The sequence below is a fragment of the Aythya marila genome (assembly GCF_965140915.1).
Source record: "Aythya marila genome assembly, chromosome: 1".
Taxonomy (NCBI): Eukaryota; Metazoa; Chordata; class Aves; order Anseriformes; family Anatidae; genus Aythya; species Aythya marila.
Window position 1 is genome coordinate 135,927,176 of NC_139042.1, and position 19,726 is coordinate 135,946,901.

General features: G+C 38.8%; 1 long non-coding RNA gene across 3 annotated transcripts in view; it reads left to right on the forward strand.

The window, feature by feature from the left end:
* Positions 1 to 3,091: 3,091 nt before the first annotated feature.
* LOC309874141 overlaps positions 3,092 to 19,726 on the forward strand; it is a 47,516-nt gene continuing 30,881 nt past the window's right edge. For 2 of the 3 annotated variants that reach the window (XR_014316782.1, XR_014316783.1), the window contains exons 1-2: positions 3,092 to 3,628; positions 4,263 to 4,398. This is a non-coding gene — a long non-coding RNA (uncharacterized lncRNA). The remainder of the gene's footprint in view (positions 3,629 to 4,262; positions 4,399 to 19,726) is intronic. The other variant, XR_014316784.1, reaches the window with a different exon arrangement.

Genomic DNA, 19,726 nt, shown 5'->3' on the forward strand with positions numbered 1-19,726 from the left:
GCGAGAAATAGAAACTCCATTTTCCATTGCATTTTTTTTATAATTTCTTGATCAATATTTAGAGGAATAAAACATCAATATCTTTTTATTTTTTTCCCTCGGAGTATTTTACAAAGTCTTAGAAACACATGGTATTGACTTTTCCAGTTAGTTGAAACTGCCTACCTGTTTTAAAAGAACACTAATGATAGCATAAGCAAAATAAACATTAAATCTGGGGGACAACTATGACTTTCCTTAAGTAACCATGCAATCCCTTTTTTCTTACGGTAATATATTTTCCACAAAGAGGACTCTTCAAGGCTGAATCCTGTACAGTCTCTCTCTTTTTTTTTTTTTTTTTTCACACAGGGCAAATCAAATGCTGAAGAACATTTTTTGTTAGGAAAGCACATAAACAAATTTTTGAATATACCAATAACAGAAAAAGTATATATATTTTTACTGCAACACGGAGATCTCATTGGTTGAGTAAAATGGCGAGATGTGACGCAAAAGGACACTTGGACGGGTAGAAATGCTGATGTATGCCAAAGCAGGCGTACCAAGAAATGCTGTTGCTATGAGAGAAACAGAGGGGGAGAGAGAGAGAGAGAGATCATGAGAGAGCAAGTTGTGGAGGCCTTATTTTCTCCTTTTTGGCTCATAGCATAGAGACTGCAACATCTCCAGTTTCTAGCAGGAAGGGTTTAGAAGCCTTAGGTGGGTATTTTCATTGGACTAAGCATTTAGAGGAGGGGAGGGAGGAGAGAGAGAGGCAGGCCACCTTAGAGAACGAAAGCAATTGGAAAGTAGGAGACTGTATATGCTAAACCAATGATCTGTGCTATGATAGATACACAAATTAGTACAACAGATGAAGCAGCTTAACTCATTATCCACCTGATGGTATTAAGACTTGCAACTTAAAATTACAGAATTAAAATGAATAGACATACACAGACACAGATACATGTACAGTTATAATGACCCCACCTTTTCAGCTCGAATTATCCAGCTGAGGTAGCGACGTCTCTTGTGTAACATTCTTAAAGAGCTGCCATGAGTTCATCTTATGAGTCCATTAGCCAGAAAAGGGGGAAAATAATTTGCAGGATTTTTTTTTTTGTCTCTCTTCTTCGGCAGGGGGGAAAAAAGTTTGTGCTATTAACTTAGCCTAGTAGCTTCTGGAACCGGAGCCAAAAGGGGCAGGAAGTTGTTTTACAATAGCGTTACAGTGATCTGCCACAAATGGAAAAAGCCAAATGTTGGACTCTGCAAAGAGAAAAAATATTCTTCTCCCCCTCGTTTCCCTTCTTTTGCCCCTTCAGAGAAAGAAAAAAAAAAAAAAAAGCAGAAAAAGGAAGGTTTGCTAGAAGTTCCTTTCCTTTTTTAATTACTTTTTGTAAGTAATGGAAAGATTATCTTACTTGCATATTCCATGGCAAGCATGAGGGAAAGAAAGCGACGTTTAAAAAAATGCACTTGGTAACTAGCAACGGGACTTTTGGCACAATTCCTTGAGTTTGCTTGAGGTTATGGAGGGGGGATGGGAAGAAGAAAAGCAAGTCTACGCAGTACGTTTTCTTTAAAAAAAGGGGAGGGCGAATGGAGGAAAAACTATATAAAACTTTTTTTTTTTTTTTTTAAAGGGGGGGAAATGTGCGTTGCTCCTCTGAAGCTGAATCCTCAGGCATTTGTGGCCCGTCTTTGCAGTCCGATATGTTTTTTTTGTGAGTATGTGTAAGCGCTCTCAATCAAACAGCAATCATGGCAGCTGTTTTTCTTCCAGCACAGCAGTTGAGCTGTCTCGCCCAAATGCTTATCAGCTTTTGACTCTGTGCCAAGATAGTTGTAAGGGCCAAGCAGCCTGAGCTTGGCTGTGCAGCTGGTTTAGAAGTAAGGGCATGAGAAAACAAAATCACCAAGCTTTTTTGTCACATGCAGCATTTACTTTTTTTTTTTCCTCCTCTCTTTCTCTCCTCCTCCTCCTCTGAATCTCCATTTGCAGCTCGGTGCGTTTCTCGTGCCGCATTTTGGCAGTCCTCACGTAGTGCTTTCCCATACCTAGGTGGGGCAAACCAGAGGAACCCGGCGCTCCCCACTCTAAATCCCGGAAGATATTTTCCTAGGGCCTTCCCTCCTATCCCACCCCCCAATTAAAAGCTTCGTTAGCCAGGCTACATCGCCGTGTATCCCGGCGCGGTGCCGCTTCGTTTCTTCCCGGGGCCCGGGCCTGGACCCGGGCCTGCTCGCGCAGGGCCGTGCCTCTTTCATCATCAGCTCTGGCCCTCTGCGTTTCGCTAGCTCACGTCCTCCTCCTCCTCCTCCTCCTCCTCTCGCTGAGCCAGATTGCTCCAGTCGCTCGCAAGGGGGAGGCTGGACTCTGAAAAAAGGCTACTGCTGCTCGCATTCCTGCTGCAAGGGCCTCCCCTTCAGACGGCCTTTGCCAGAGCAGAACTTTTTAAAATGCTGCAAATAGGAGTTTTTTTTTTTTTTTTTTTTTTTTTTTTTTTTTTTCCCTCCCTCCCTCTCTCTGCTTTATTTAACCCTCCTCTTTCACTGTGTAAGAGCTGGGCTAATTTTCCATCTCTTCTGGGCTTTGCTTGGCTGTACTGTACGTCGCAATGTGGAGGTTAAAGCTCCAAGTATTTTCCCCTCCGCTGATCCTTTTCTCTCTCTCCCTCTCCTCTCCCTCTCTTTTTCCTTGGTTAAAGAAATTGATTTCTTTGACTGAGCGATGAATCGGGCTTTGCTAGTTTGTATGCTGTGAGAACGAAACCTTTTACTTGTGATTCCCCCCCCCCTCCCCCCCCCCCCAGCATCAGTGCACCACGCTGCCTACAGAACAAGCTGCTACTTCTCTGGCTTTCTCTTTAGCACGAATGTATTTTTAGTGGCTTTAGGTATCTCCACCACGTGAAATAGGGCAGCTGATGTCCCTCCAAGCCCCTTGCAATCTGAAATGGAGACGTGGGGGGGGCTGCTGTGGGGACAGAGGTACAAAGGCTGCCTCGTCCCTGCGAGCCTCTCCCTGCTGAGGAGGAAGAGGGGATGTGCAGTAAAATGCCGTCTCTGGGACAGGTGCCAGCTCCTAGACAAAAGAAGTAAAATAGGCGGTAAAGAGGGAGAGGGGGAAATTAATAGCCAACAAAACTAGGAGTCGCAGATCTCTGAGAGGCAGCCCTGGCAAGAGTGGTGGTGCCTAGCCGGCCTTTTTTTTCGGAATATTTCTGTAGCCGTCGGTTGAAAGGGGAGAGTTGCGGCATACTTTTATTCTCGTTTGCTCTGCAGACATTTGAAAGCGTGAAGGGAGAGTGGAGGGTGCCTTTTTTTTTTTTTTCCCCACTCCTTTCCTCCTTCCTCTCTGCTGAATTATTCATAGTGTCAGCGGTGAAGCCAGGACTATTAGCATGCATCAGACATGCTGTTTGTCTGTTTGCTAACATTCTTCATTCAAGACTTGTTAACTACCAGACAAGCTTAACACGCTTCTCTCTTTCCCCTCCCTCTCTCCCTCCCTCCCTTTCTCCCTCCTCTCTCCCTTCCCTTCCCCTCCATGCCACCCCTCGCAGCCTCCCATTGTTGTCGCGGGGAGCTGGCAGCAGGGGCACTTGTGGCAGGGGCAGCGTGCGGAGGAGCCGCCGAGGTAAGGACCGCCTGCCCTTCCTCGCAGGCCTGCGTGTGCCCGGGGGGAGCCGCCGGCTCGCCTCCTGCCTGCCTGCCTGCCATCCCTTCCCTGCGAGGTGAAGCTGGGGCCGGCCCTGGGCTGCCCCCTGCCCGAGCCCCGCGGGGCGGCAGCCGCAAGTTTGGGAAAGTCGGCGTGCACCGCGCTGCCCCTCGCCTCCAGCCGCCTGCCGGAGGGACGCGGGGCTCGACACCCCCGGGGCTCCGTGCCCCCGGTGGGTTTGGGATTTATTTATTTATGTATTTATTTATTTATTTATTTTTACGGTGGGGGTTATTCGCCCTCCCTGCCAAGCCGGCCCCTCCCTTCGCTCGGCTGTCGAAAGCCGGCGAAGCTTCGTTTTCTGCGCAGACAAAGGTCGATCACAGCTTTTATTTCTGAATGCAAATGTTCTAGGACTTGTGCCAGTCGCGCCTTCATTGATTGCAATGTAGCTTCGTGCTTCAATGGCAATTCTCTCCCCCCTTTTTTTTTTTTTTTTTTTTTTTTTTTTTTAATTATTATTATTATTATTATTATTATTTTAGAAGGAAGCTCAAGGAAAGATACAAAGTTGGGCGGTGGAAGTTTTTTTTACATCTATTTTATATTTCAGCGTGCTTGCAGCGTTGTTAAACATCAGTGTGCAGAGCAGTTACAACGCAGCTGGTAACACGGCCGTGGGTTTTTTTGCCACTCGTACGCCTGTGCACCAATGTACACGCTCGCCCTTCTTCACTAATATTCCTGAGGTAACTATGTGATGATCTTCAGTTACTGTAGCTCATTCCAATTGCCTTTCCTGACTGTCTTAGCAATGTGAATTTGGACGTGAAGATTTCCAGGGTTCGTATTTAAATTCTTGTAGTACCTGGAATTGTTCAGGATGAGTTTATAATTACCATTTTTATCATCTGTTTTTAAAATACTGTTTTGGATAGCCTTTAAGGTCCGTAAATGTCATAAGTGTATTTTCTCCTTTATCTCCTGTGTGCGCGCACGGGCACATGCTCACGCTCACTCCCACTCTCCCTTGCTCTTCGGGTGTTAACGAAGGAATTTATTTAAGTATATTGCTTCAATATTTGAGTAATGCCATTTATAGAGGAAAGTAGCATACGGTTATAGATGCTCTGAGTTAGGTACAATCTGGCAGAGGGTTGCACATTTATGATTTATAACTACTCTGACATTGGCAGACCTGTAATACTTACGCTGTATGCTTTATTTAGACAACTGCATGTGCAAATTAAAGTAGCTAGAAAAAAAATATATTTTAAAGACCCTCTATGAGAAATCTAGTCCTTTCATATGTATTTGTAAAACAGAATGCTTTCCTCTACACTGAAAAATCTGGACGCTTATGTAAAATATTTGAATCTTTTATTTTCATTTTATTTATATCCACAAATTTAAGTAAACTAGAAAATACGTAGTGGCCTGTGCAGAAATAGTTTTAAATTTAGGCCACTGACAGTATTGTATCAAAACTGTCTCTGTATTGGCATTGCATTTGAGCTGTTTTATGGCAACATAAACCAAAAAACAACTCATAACTTTAAGCAGTAAAGTAGTATTTATTGGCTGATTGAGCTCAAAGTAAGTAGAGAGTGTTTTGGTGAACTGTGCAGATTAAGAAAGAAATTTAGGAACGTACGGCTTGGTGATAGCTCAGCTAAAATAAATTTATTCAAAATACCTTTTAGAGGCCTGTAGTAGCTCCACAGGACAATGCAAATTGAGTATTAGTCAAGGTTTTTAACTTGTACTTATTATAAAATCAGAAACTCCTAAACACTCTTCACTGAGAAATTTCAGAGTGTACAATGATATTGCCCCTAGTGATGCTGTGTATCTAAAGAGGATTTTTTTTCTTAGGTTGTAACACTTACTGGTGTTGTTTTGTTGCTGAGTGGTAGCACTTCAAGGAATATAAAATAGGTTCTGATGTATTAGTTCATTATTTTGTGGTGGCTTGCCAGAAATGGTCACTGTGAAAATAAAAGAAGAACTGACTTATTACTGGTTTGTTTCACTTTGAGGATTTCTTTAAGCATGCTAAATATGGACATAGCAGTGCATAAAGAACACGTGTATGTTAATTAAAGAAGAGGGATTAAAATCTGTTTATTAGTTTGGGGGATTCTGTTTTTTGAATTTAGAATTATTTTAGTATAGAACATGAAATATATCTGCTGATAGAAATGTTCAGCCCCTCAGATGAATGCCTTCAGGAATTATGCATGTGTGATAAAGCATTTACATTTTGAAAGTGTTTTGTGTTGAACTGCCATGTGTTTTTGTAAGGAAAAAAAAAGTTTCGTGTATGGAATGAAAAATTAAAACCATAGGCAATAGTTCCCAAATGTGAAGAATTTTTATAGGCAATTAGGATGAATTTTAGCATATTTTCTGTTAATAATATAGTGAAAAATGGTGAAAATAATCTAAGATGCACTGTTACAGGAGGAAGCTGGTTTTGCTCCAAACTCTGTCTCTTCCCTCCCACCCCCAATGGACTTTTAGCCTCCAAAAGGGTGTTTAAGGTGTTGGTGGTAAATGAGCATTATATTCTTAAGCTCTCTTGACTAAAAGGATGGCTTTTCCCAGATGATACTAACGCAGGCGAAGCAGGGAACACAGGAGAGAGGTGCATATCTTCTAGGCCTGTGAGTAAGACAAAGTGCTCTACAGAGAGCACAGTTATGTGAAAGGGAGAGAGCAGCTTTCAGTAGACTGAGCACAGTCCACAAGGTTTTACACAAGTTGATAGATTGCAATGGGTTGGTTACTCCCAGGGATACTAAATTGGATGTGGGACATCCTTATTCGAGCTAAAATTTCTGAAATGAATTAGAATTTTGCCTGGGTGAAGACTGCAAGGTTAAGGGAGATTTTATTGTGGGCAGATGGGAGGGAGAAAAGAGGAGGTGGAGTGAAGAAAGGGAATGGAACAGGAGTTCCCGCTTTCAAATGTAGGTGCAGCCCTGAGTTGTTGTCTTCATTGAATATAGGAGGTAACATGAGGCTGGATCATATTTTGTACAAATGTGTTGGTATGGCACTACCTTCTCCTGGTGTGTGCCAAGTATTCCTAAACATTTAGCAGCAGCAAAAGAGAAATAAAAGGAGAAGTGGAAGAAATGCCTTGTTTCATCCAGATTTCTTCTGATTTTGTGTGTGTGTGTAATTCACATCCACAAAGTGTTTCAGTAGCTCCCTTGCAGACAACCTGGCTTCACTGCATTTAGCCCTGGTTCCACTTGAGGCATATTCCTGCAGAGTAAAAACCTCGGCAGGGTCCTCCACCCCATGCAGCAGTGCTCAGGGTCTCCTGTGCACACGGGTGCTCCAGGCACAGCCAGGCCTGTGATCACGACACCTTCCCTCAAGAAAATGGAAATGCTCTCTAATTAGACATTTTTCCTGCTAACTGCATCAGTCACTCTCAGCTTGAAACAGGTGCAGGTAATCAGCACTCCCTCCTTCTTCCCCTGCAATGGTTGTTATTATGGGGGTCTAATATATATAACAAAGCAATACTGTGATACGGTTTTAATTTTGGTTTATAGAGCCTGTACCAGGCCGAAAACAAAATAAATTTAGAAATATGATTGTATGTCATTGTCAAAATAAGACATGTTGTAGAACATGTTTCATCATAGCTATGTATGTGTTCGTATCGTGTGCATAGTCACACAATGCATTTCATTTTTGCAAAGATAGGTATTCGTTTATTCAGTATGTGTGCAGCTAGCTAGACTTAGGATTGCAGCCAGAAGACAAAAAGTTGAAATCACTGTAGCCAGCACAATAGATGCTCATGGGGTGAGTGATCCCAGTAGATGTAAAATGGCGGGGTAGATTTTTTCAAGTGTACACGCACTTGAGTCCTAAATTTATACTACCGTAAACCATACTGACTGTGTAAATCTGTACTTGTTTGTGCGTTTAACCCTGTGCCTGGGTGAATTTGGTTTAGCTTGATGGATTTGGGATCAATCCCTCTCTACTGGGATATTCACTAACATACATGTAGTATGTGTGTTTTGGGGGGATCCCTAGTAAATCTGGCCTGTAACTTACCACTAGCAAGCGAACCAGTTTCTTATTTTCCTAAGAATGCTGCAGAAATATGTCCACAGCTATCACTGCATTCATATGGAATATTTTAAATCTCCTAGTGATACCAATGCTATCAGGTTTTCATGAAAATTTGCCGTATGATCTCTAAAATTGAACATAGTTCTGTTTATGATGCCTCAATTCCTGGGTGTATGTGCAGGAATAAAACACCCAGAATTGGGCCCTTGGCAGCCTGGATTTTAAAAATACATACCATCAAATGTAAGCTCTCATCATTCTGAGTTGTCCTTTGTAAGAACAGTCTCTTTTTTTTTTTTTCACAGAAGATTAGTGTTAGCAGTTGTTTAGTGGTTGCACGCTCTTCCCTCTTGCATGCATTTGAAATTTGCTCTGCCGTACCTCTGGAAACAAAGGGTCTGATCCAAAGGCCTCTGAAGGCAACGGGGGTTTTTCCTTCGACTTCAAACGGGATTTGGATTAAGCCTATATACATAATAGTTAGCAATAATGATCTGACTGCTGCAGTGGTTTTCTGGGTCTTTCATAAAACTTTTCAAAACTTTTATAAAAATTGTCCAGGAACAATACTCCGAGATACATGTCAAAGCACGGATGATTTTTTTAATTAAAAAAAAAAAAGGGAGGGGGAGTGGGGCAGCAGGCAGGGAGAGCCTCCAAAGAGCTGCTTCTCACTGATGCACCAAATGAGAGTTGTATGAATGAAAGAAGAATATTGACTTCATGTTAGGTGTGTAGTTATATTACCTTTTGCACTATTTAAGTTAAGGCAGTGTTTTTAAAGGGGTGTGTAGGTTTAAGGTGGCAATGTACTAATTTATTTTGATATCTGTAAGTTTAAATTTACCTCTGCTGTTGTGTCCTCTTACCTGCCAAGGAAAATGTTTAGCTCTTGTCTAGTTTCTCTGGAGTTTTAAAGTGATTTGCCCTTCTCAAACTTGTTAAAGCAAAAATAGAAAATTAAATTGCTTCAGATGCTCATTAAAGATTTCGCAAAGGGGAAGGAAGAGGAGCTAAGAAAAAAATGAATTTGTTATTATAAAAACCAATATACCTTTGTGAAATATTAATTAAATCATATTCTATAGTCCTTGGTTGATTGTGTCTGAATTGCTCACTGATATTTTGCTGATGTATACTCAGCATTTTGCTTATGTGTTCAGATACCTGCATGCAGATAAGTTTACAATGGCATTCAGTCAGCTCCTGAAATTCTTTTGTCAACATAAGTGGACATTTCCAAAAGGAGAACACATCTTCAATTTTAATAATAAGAGGTCATGCGCTTTTATAAATACAGACAAATATTTTTAGAATGCCAAACTAGAACAAAAAAATGCATTATTTAAAAGCGGCCTTGTTTTCTTTATTTTTCTTTATTTTATTTCTCTTTGTCTTAGGTAATTTCCAAAAAGGACCCAGTTTATCTAGAGACTAGAAAACCAGAAGCATCAAGTCTGTATATTAATGCCAAATGAGGGTGTGTGTGTGTGTGTGTAACATGGAGTAGCTTAGAGAAAGATATGGTAGTATTTTTGTGATTTACAGTCATGATAAAGGACAAGATACTTCACACCTAAGTTAAATTCATCAGAGAGAAATGTCTTTTTTTTTTTTTTTTTTTTTTTTTTGCATAGGAGATACACTTAATACCGATATTTTTGGTACAAGTTATTTTTTCTAAAATATTGCTCACAGTAACTAGTATTACAAAATTGCAATAGAAGGGATAGAAGGGACTTTGGCTGGAAGATAAAAACATAGAAATATTCATTTATGTCTTCATCTGTAAGATGTGATAAAGTCACAAATATTTACAGTGTAAGGGCAGTTACTTTTTTCAGTTCAGGAAAAGCACAAAACTTTGGCATAAGTTTTTAAATGCGTTCTCAGTCTTTTCAGGGTTGGTCTTGATTGTTGTTGGAATTCAATATGCAGAAGGGTAGAAAAGCTATTTGATTATATTCAAGAGATTTTGTTCTGTTTTGTTCTGTTCACTGTATTTATTTTGCTACTCTTACACAAACAACTGTAGAGTATTTGCTTTTACATTTCTACATCCAAAAAGCATTATTTTGAAAAAAAAAAAAAAAAAGTATTCTTTGATATGTCATGTTGTTTTTTTAATATTTATTTTTCTATCTGGTGGCAGGGTTTTTGTTGGTGTGTTGTTGTTTTTTTTTTCCTCATGATTATTTTTCTTACCTTTGGCAGATGAGATTTATTGTCTTATTTGTCTATAGGAAACAAAATAGTCTGTTCAGTTTTGAGTCAGTGGAAAGTCTCCCACAGATATCAGTTTTGGACTTTACTCTTACACCAAAGTAACACTAATTTAAAAACCTGATACAGGAAGCCTGAACTTGAATGACTCTTAAAGTATGTTTAAAGAATGCTAAATTCTGCATGACCTTGTAGACTTATGTGGTTAGCTTTTTTCCTTCTTTCTTTGTCTAGTTTAAACTGAGGAGTGTCAAAGTCTTGCTTTCCTATTTTAAAGGACACAAAATTGGTAATGTCCCTCCTCCAATGTGCATTTATAAATTTCAGGATGCATGGGAAGGAATTGATCATGTTATCTCCAAATGGATGGAAACTGTAAGAAACCCAAGGGGCATACACACAGAAATTCTGCTGCAAGGGTTCATCATAGGTTTTGTTTTTATTTTTAATGCAGTGTGAAATACTGTGTTTCTCTGTTGCTTGGATGTAGGAACAAATCACTTACATTTTAAAATCTACTTCTATTAGTAACCTTTTTATTAAAATAGTTTTCCAATTCAGTCTGTTATGAAGATACTTACCAGTTTTTTAATGGAAGGTTATACATTCTGTAATTATTATAGAAGGAGGAATTAACACAATCACATGGAAATTTTGTTTCTTAACTGGAGATTTACATTGATGGATTGAAGGTTTAAGGTGCAGATTTACATTTAAATTACATATTACATGACATTTACATTTTAAATGATACTAAAACAATTATTTCTACTGTCTCCTTGGTGCCTTCTGAATGTATTTGTAAAATTACTTCATTTAAAATATAACTTGCTCTACAATTTATGTCTGTTTAACCTATGAGACTGGTGTGTTTTTGTATGGATGCTCTCTTACTTGGTGTAAATCAAACTGAAGTTGAACATATAATATTAAGGTGTACACATTTAAGATGTTATTTAGTAGTTATCTAGAGTGGTGATTACTTTATTTTCTGTAACACAAAGTGCTCTCAGGGGGTCATATTTAACAGGATAAAAGCAGTAGCCATCAAGTGCTTGCGTTTCTTTCCCCAAAGCGCTTACAGGAGTCAAAACTTAGTGCAGCTGAAGGCAACCAGATAAGGAATAGCACTTGACTGCAGATACAGCCAAAAGAGAAAGAGGTGATCTAGGATTTTTCCTGAGTACAGAAAAAGGCCTGATGTGGGGAAGAAATGCAAATTAAAAGGTGGTTGTGCCTGTCACTAAGAGCAAACCAATTGAGTGACCACAGAAGGCATCTGAGCTACTTTGTCTCATCAAAGGATTTTTTTTATTATTTTTTTAAAGTCAGCTTTAACTTCGTGAAGATACTTTCAGGCATATAGAAGATAATATATGTACACGCATGTATTTGCTGGTGGTGAATATTTCATCAGTCTCTGCCATTGCAGCCCACACCTCACAATCAATTTTAGCAAGTTAGAAGGGACTTGGTATGCACATAATTCTCTTCCCCAAATAGATTTATTTATGCTTTTGGTTGGATATGGCTGCCTTGCAACTATATAAGGTTATGGGTTGGACACAGAAGCACTACAATTCCATTATTGTCAAAATAATTGCTATAATCCTTTTAGCTTTTGAAACCTGCTAAGCTGAATATATTAAAGGGCACGTACCTCTGTGGTGGTGCACCAAAATTCACATGGAGAAGGAGGTGAGATAGTGAGTATCAAATCCCTGAATTTTTTAACTTTGGTTGTCATATCTCTTCTTCTTGAGGTGCTATCTAACCCAAAATACAGATTAATTAAGGGTTCAGGAAAAAGCACCAGCAAGCTTTCCTGAAGATCAGTCTGAAAATGTGTGAAAATTCAGGCCTAACTGTGCAGATAGTGGAGGAACAAATAGAAAGTCTCGCAATTCAATTAGCATTGAGAGATCAAGCTGGAAAATTACTTTGGCAGTGCACTTGCAGAGTTTGTTTCAGCTCTGTATGCATATTTTTGAAAAATGTTCATAATGAAGTTTTATCCAGGTGATCAATGGCTACATCTTACATTGCTTTTTAGTGACTATTACTTCTAATAGCAGTTAAAAAAAAAAAAAAGTAAAGCCATTCTTTGCAGTTTGAATTTCAACTTTTTGCAGATGATTAGTTCAAGGCCAACATAGTGTTGAAGTCCTACTCAAGACAACTTCAGATAGTTCACAGTACATAACATAAAGAACAAATAAAGCTGTGCACTATTTCTGGAGAAGCCGCTGGGAGAAAGCACAAAGAACAATTTTTGTTGTGCCATTGATTTCAATTGGGTTAATTTTGTTTATGATCAACAACTTAAACTTTTATGTTTACAATCAGCAGAAGCTGCAATGCCCGGAGTTTCTCTATTTACTCTTCTGTATATTGTTTATTTTGTAAAATATATTTCTTAAATATGTTGTGGTCTAGAAACTAGGCCACAATTAAATATTAATATATGTGAGTTGTAGTGCCCTTGTCTGGAAGAATGGGTGAGAATGGGTAAGAAGTTGGGAGATGCTTTTACACTGTCTTGGGTCCAACAGTGAGAGCTTCTTCAAGCTTCCTCTGGCTGAGCACCTCCAGAGCTGGAGTTAGTTGGAGATAACTCTGACGTTGAGCACAAGATTTCTTCTGTGACAATTGGCTGAGGTCTGAATATACCAAGTATGACATAAGCGTGGAGAATACCAGATTGAGAAGGGTTCAGTTGTGCCCTGTTTTTGAAAGGCAGTGCTTACAGAATTGGAGGGGTTAAATACTGCTTTGCATGAGGCTGCATCTCTAGTCTAGGTCTGCGCTGCAGCTGCTGTTCGAGTCCTTTGAATGGAGACTCCCTCAGAGCTTCAGGAGGAGACTCCTCTGCCTCCCAAAATTCAGTAGTCTTCTTTACCAAAGTGGAAGGTTATGTGCCGCACTTACTTGTCACGGCGTTTTTCTCATCACCACTGTCTTGTATGTTAGTTGCTCTGTTTTTTGCATTCGTAAGTAGTAGGGAAGGTTGTAACATGCACAGAAATCTGCATAGAAATACCCCAAATCCAAGCCTCAATCTGATCAGAACAGCTTGTAGGAAGATGCTGTGAAATGGCCTGGTGCTTCCAGTTTAGGATTCTGCTGTACAAGTAATTGAAATCTAGTACATCTTAAGATTGTATGGAGAAATTAATTAGGTCATTTCGTTGTTGGTGGTGGTCTTGTTTAAGTCAAAACACAACAGAAAAATAACCTTACAGAGTGCTAAAAATAAATAAATAAATAAATAAATCATGGAAGTGAAAACTTACAAGTTTTAACATTTTATGTGCTCCCTACAGAACAGCAAACTGGGAAGAAACTTTTAAAAATAATAACATATATTTTAAATCTTCTTCTGTTCTTCTCTAATAATTTCATTATTTTTATCCTACAGTGTAGTTTAGGATTTATTTATTTTTACTGCAACCTCTGCTCTGTTGGTACTGTGAGTGTTTAGTTTACAGAAGACATAAGTGTCCTTAGCTTCTGCAGTACTGGCGTTGTGTAGCAAATGACTCTCAGCTCAAGTGAGCAGGCTTTCTCAATCACTGTTGAAATTTTCATTCTCATCAAGGCACTGCTACACCTGGGAGTGCCCTGGACACACACGATGCACAGTGTTGGGAACCAGATGGCAACTGGATGGAGTGCAGGGAGCCGTGCTGGTTCTGCCTCGTGGACAGCTTCAAGCCAGCTAAAGCTGTGCTGCTTCAGTCGCTGCAGAAGGCCAACTCTGTTTTAATCAGTACTGTAAAAATTGATATTTTCCTCTATATTTCTAATAGATGTGTCTGAGACAATCACATACTGCAGATGTATATGCATAGGGCCTACTTCTGCACCCACTGGTAGTCTGGTGGAGATCTTCAGCAGAATTATCACATTTGCCAGACTGTAGAGCTTGTTTGTCCTCTCCCTCTCCTACTGCTGCTTCCCCTCTTCTTCCATCTGCAGCTGGTAAGGAGGGTATAAAGAACAGTCTCCTGTATTTTGACTTTTGGCTCAAAGCACTTATAGCTGGAGTTTTCTGAAATGTTCCCTAGTAATCCTTTGCAAGTGCTCCAGTTTGTTTGTGCTTGTTCACATGAAATTTTTAAACTTTTTTTTCCACCACCCTTTCTTTCTTTCTTTCTTTACTCTTTATGTCAATTCACATATCCAATCTTCCCAAAATTACTGGTAGGCAAGGCTATTATGGCTGCTGTAATTGTTTTGGGGTCATGCATCTTTTCTGTAGTCAGTGCCTGCCTTTGCCTGATGCTCAGATCAGAAAGGAAGACAAAATTAGAAGTTCCCCTTTCCTTCAGGTAGGCAAATGGTATGCTTAAAATGATGAGCGAGTTTCAACACGGTGAAGCAAAGACCTGAGAACTCACTGTATCACAGGCCATCTGATGTACTTTTTGAGAAACAGAGACGTTGATTGCTCCAGAAGCTTATTGTCAGTTAATGAGTTCTGCAAGTACATTAGAAATCTTAGCTGGGGAGAAAATCAACAGTAAAAGAGAGTTTCAATCTGTGGTCTCTGTATGTCATTTACTTACTTTGATGTGATTCTTCTCAAAGGTGACAACTTTTCTATCAGTATTTCATTGAAGCATAACATTCAATATTAATTTAGTGCTGGGAAGGATTTTGTTTTTGTAAGAAGCTTTTCCAATACCTCCCCAAACTCTTCACAGCTACTTTCTTTGTATCTGATTTAAAAATATAAGAATTTTTACAGGATACATTTCAATTCTACCTCACAATCAGTAAAAGGGTTCCTCGTTAGCATGGGATGCACACAATACAAAATGTGTTTAACTAGAAGTCAACTTTCATTTTGAGTATATATTTTGTGAAAAATTGCTATTATTTTTTAGTCTTACGATGATATACTGCTGCAGATAATGTGGTGACTTACAAGGACTTTGCAAGGAGTAGCACCATGAGGAATTTTGTCTGTTATGGCATTAAACCTCTCTCCAGAGATATCTGGGCACTGAAGATACTAAACAGTAAAGACATTATTTTTTTTGGAAAGAGAGACATGGGGAAAAAAAATCAAGGTGGCTTGGTGAAATGTTTTTCTGTGATTTAAGAGTTCATATTTCATTTTGTCTAGCAATCAGGATGTGTTTTTTCTTTTTATGAAATAAAAAATTATCTTTTTGGCTTCAAGTTTGAAAAAACAGAAGCCCTACATTTACATATTCCACAGAGTAGAATATTTTCCCCAGTGTTTAATTTTTGTATTTGAAAATCATAATTTATATTTAAATTTTGATGTTGAAATCAATTGCTTCTGTAAACTTTTCTGTAGAAAGGATAAAAATATATTATTGTGTTCAGAGACATAAAGTAAAAGACATGACTCCGTGGCTTCTTGTGGTGAAAGAAAAAGTACAATAACCTCTGTAACTGCAGCATCAGACCCTGAGTAGTTGTTTCTACAGTAACATTTCATTAGCGCAAACTTTGACGGAGCTATACTTTTTAGCAGGCTTCTGTTGTGTCAGAAGGTGAGAGAGGCTTCCATAAATAACCTTGATTGATTATATTGTCACTAGTGATTTTTTTGGAGTTACTACAGAAGTCAGTATGCTTTTTTTTTTTTTTTTTTTTCCTACGTCTTAAATAGCATGCAATGCTGTACCATTTACTATACCTTTATTTAATTTGTCTCTTCTGTGACAGGCTCTTCTGAAGAGTTCAAGCTTTAGATTAAAATGTATTTCTCAGGCAGAAAGAAACTGCAGTAAAAGTAGTTGTACTACTAGTTCATCCTATGATTAATAGCAAGACTTGCTTAGAAGTTAGTCTTTGATTTCCTCTGTTTAATTGTAGCCCTAAGTGAAATGGTTTTTTGATTTATAGAAAATGCAAAATTGGGTACAGAAAGTTTTAAATTACAGTAACAGTAAAAAATTTCCCACAATAATCATCCCATATTGTTTCAATTCAAAAGAGCTAAGGCTCGATTTGTGTGGGAAAGAACCCATAGCAGCCAAGTTCCACATTTGAAACTGAGGAGAGGGGAGGATCAATTACCCTCTTTTGAGGGTATAAAAATACGCGTGATCTTCACAGTGTAATACTCTTATCATATATTCCCTCTCTGGAAGGGTGCTTGCCAATTAATTGAGGTAGAATAGCTGTTTTCTTACACAGAGGCTGTGTAAAAGTAAGTAGAAAAAGTTCTGTTAGAACATAGTAAAACAATGGGGGGGGGGGGAGGAAGCAGGAGCTTTAGGAAAAGTGAGGTCTTCTAATCATGATTGAAAACTAATAGCTACTTTGGGGTAATATTTACGTTGTACAGAACGGTTTAGTATACTATAAAGCTTTAATGACAGTAGCTTTAATAACAGTAGTTTAATTCCTAAAGTACTTTTTGGAAGTTCTGCATGGCTGATCTTGCTTTTGCTTCACCATGTTTATGTTGACTTTTTCTTTCATTAGACCACAATCACTATGCATGTTTACAGCACTAATCCTAGATGTTGAAATTCTGGATAGTTAAAAGATATTCAGTATCATTGAAGTGCTTTTGGGTGAAATGACTTAACTTTAACAGGGTGAGACCAAATTCTGCTCTGTTTACAGGGGTAAATCCTGAACAACACTATTCCAACCCATGGAAGTTTACATCTGAGTTCCTAAGAAATTAGTTTTTTTTTTTCTTTCTTTTTTTTTTGGTACCAAAATACATTTTGAAATAATTTGAAAAATAATCATGCAGTTGTTACTCTCTTGGCCAACTTAATGATTTTTAAAATCCTGCTTCACAGTCTCTCTCACATACAACTTTTATTTGGAACATACTGAGTTTACAGTTTGCTGTTAAAAATGCTGCTTCTATTGTATTTGATTTGGCATGGCCAAAATTTAAAATTTAAACATAGTGTAGTATTGATCTGTTCATAAGGTTTTAAAATTGTACTGTACTTCTTGGATAATTTATTGTAGTAGCATTTTAAAGTCAGGTAAGCTCTGCTTTTGTGCTATAGTCTGACAGTTTAATCAAGATACAAATTTAGAAACAAATCAGCACTGTCTTTTATATAGTGCCTCTAAATCCATGGTAATTGGTACCAGACCTTGGTAAAAGAAAAGGATCGCCCTTTCATGCTACCAATACCAGTGGGTGTTGCTCCACAGCTGCATCATATAAGATGAGAAGATGCAAGAAAAATTAAAGGATCCCCACATGCATTTTTGTGTAATATACCTTTTCCAGAGTACAAGGTTGGTGGAAAATTCCCTTGAATTCAGTTTGTTCCTGCAGTAAATAGAGCCATATGTTCTGCACACTTCAACTCTTACCTTTTGATAGCACTGGATAATTTTAAGTCAGCTTTCTTGACTTTGTATTTTGAAACATTTAAAAACTAAGAAGCCTGTTCTTAATAAAATCAGAATAGGGAGGGTTGCTAAAAAGTGCTGCTGTTGCATTTGGATTATACTGCTGTAAAGTAGCTAATTTAGGACTCTCTAGGAAGGCCTATTTTGGCTAGTTTTGTTATGTCAGAATGCACATTGCAATGTGAGCTACGGTGCCATTTACATTCCTGCTCTCTATGCCTCGAGTATTCATACTCGGAGCATATACAAGCTATATGAGGCTGTATGCTCTGGCAGCACAGATGGAGTATTCTGTCATTAGGACTGTTTGTTGCTGGTTGGAACACACAGCATATTTCTACCGTGGCATCAACAGTTTCTAAGAACTGAGGTCAAAATAAACAGGTTGCATTGGATACAGGAACAATCTGGGAAACAACTTAAAATTGCTGCTTAGACATAATCATATTCCTAGATACATGGGTATAAAGGCATTTTTATAGCAAGGCTTTGTCTTAATTTATGCTGTTGTATACAGATTAGAATCAATTTGTATGAGTACAGTTAGGAAGTTTTGTGTGGATGTTGGTATATGCATGCAGCATTGGCCATATTTTAAATAAATGAGCAGTAATTTCTCCTAGCAAACGTGTAATATTTTAGTAAAGTGAAAGTGATGTCATAGCACACATTTTAAAAAAATCCGTGTTTTAGCTGGGCTTTGGTCTCCTCTGCAAACGCGGATGTCAGTAATTGCACCAGTGCACACAGTCCCTTTGATGTCGATAGGATTCTTTACAGGAGCTGACAGACAAGCTCTGGCAAACCTTGAAGTGGTTTAAGTTGTTCCTGCCCCAGACTCCCTACTCCACCCTTTCACTAGGGATTAGTGCTTCCTCAGCAGAATTTGCAGAAGGGAGTATGAGCCCACACCTTAGCTGCCTCATTGCAAAACCCACAGGTTCAGCTCAAACTGCAAAATTCATGGCTTTATGCTGCTGGAGCATGCATCGGTCTGCGCTTGCTGATTCAGCGTGGAGAGCCATAATCTCCAGCAGCTAGGAGGAGCATACCACTGTGAAAAGTGACTTAGATTTGTGACAGCAAGATCCACCACAGCACAAATGTCAGTGTCCCTTCTATCACGTGCAAGTATTTACAAGATCAATCCATACAGAGACTCAAATACTAGGTGAAATTTTGTCCCCAGAGGGATGAACAGTGTTTTAGCCAAGGATATCAGTGAAACCATAGTTTCATTTTCAGTGTTTAAAAAGCCAACACATTTTTATGTAACAGGACAAACACTTGTGATGATTTTGGCTTGAATAGGGACTCAAACAGTTTTGCCTTCTGTCAGAATCAGCAACAGTCACTTACAATGATTTATTCATATTTGCCTAGTCACCATTCATTTATATTCAACGTAACTCTCTGTTACCTGTTTATTGAAATGCAAAAACATACATGCATGTCAGACTGCTTGAAGTTAGAAGCTGTTACTTTTTGGTGCCAGTGTTAAATGTGACTAAAGTTTCAGTAGTTAAAATTGAAAACAAAATGGTTATTTTTTTCCTTTTCAGAAACGAAATGTTATTAATCTTTATGGCATGCATAGTAACAAATAGTTAATAGGGATGTATTTTGTGGCAGAAGTGAAGAGAGTTGTCAAGAGCTTTAAGAAAATTTATAGGATTAAACTAGAAAGATGTATTTAGTTATTTAAAAGAAAAAGTAAAAAAAGAAAGTCTCCCCAAATTCTCCATTAGTACCAGTTTACTGCCATTGCCATTCTTACCCCTTTTGTTAAGGGTTCAGTGTTCTATGTTACAACCAGTATAATAATATCATCTTTCTTACCTTCCTCCACAGTAACAGGGAGAGAGCTCGTACGGAAAACTTCATGAGCTGATCTTTTTGTCTTGGCCATGTTTTCTTTGTTTGTGTTTCTCTGCTCCATGTATCCTTTTCCCCCATGCACACTGTGTACGCAACAATGTTTTTTGCACCCTTTACAGTGACAAGTATTGTACATCATTCCTCATCCCAATCCACCAGCTCTGCTGCTCACAGGTAGCTCCTTGGTCTCAGAATCCTCACTGACTGTGAATGCAGCTGGGATCACAGCCTCCCTCCAACTTTTTTGAATCTGGATCTCGGAGCCCAACACAGATGGTCTGTACCTTATACATAATAAAGAGTTTTTCTTCTGAGGCAGGCTTCCATAAATGTAAGAAGCAGACACTCTGTCTAGCTTAGACTTGTGTTTCTGTATTTTTTTTTTTCTAAGTGAGCCTTGGGAGACTTGTTTGGGACTTCTTAATAGTTTATGGAGCTTGCTTCTACCTTGGTGCCAAAGGTAGAAACCTGTTTTGTCCACTTGATTTTTTTCTTAGGGAAAAA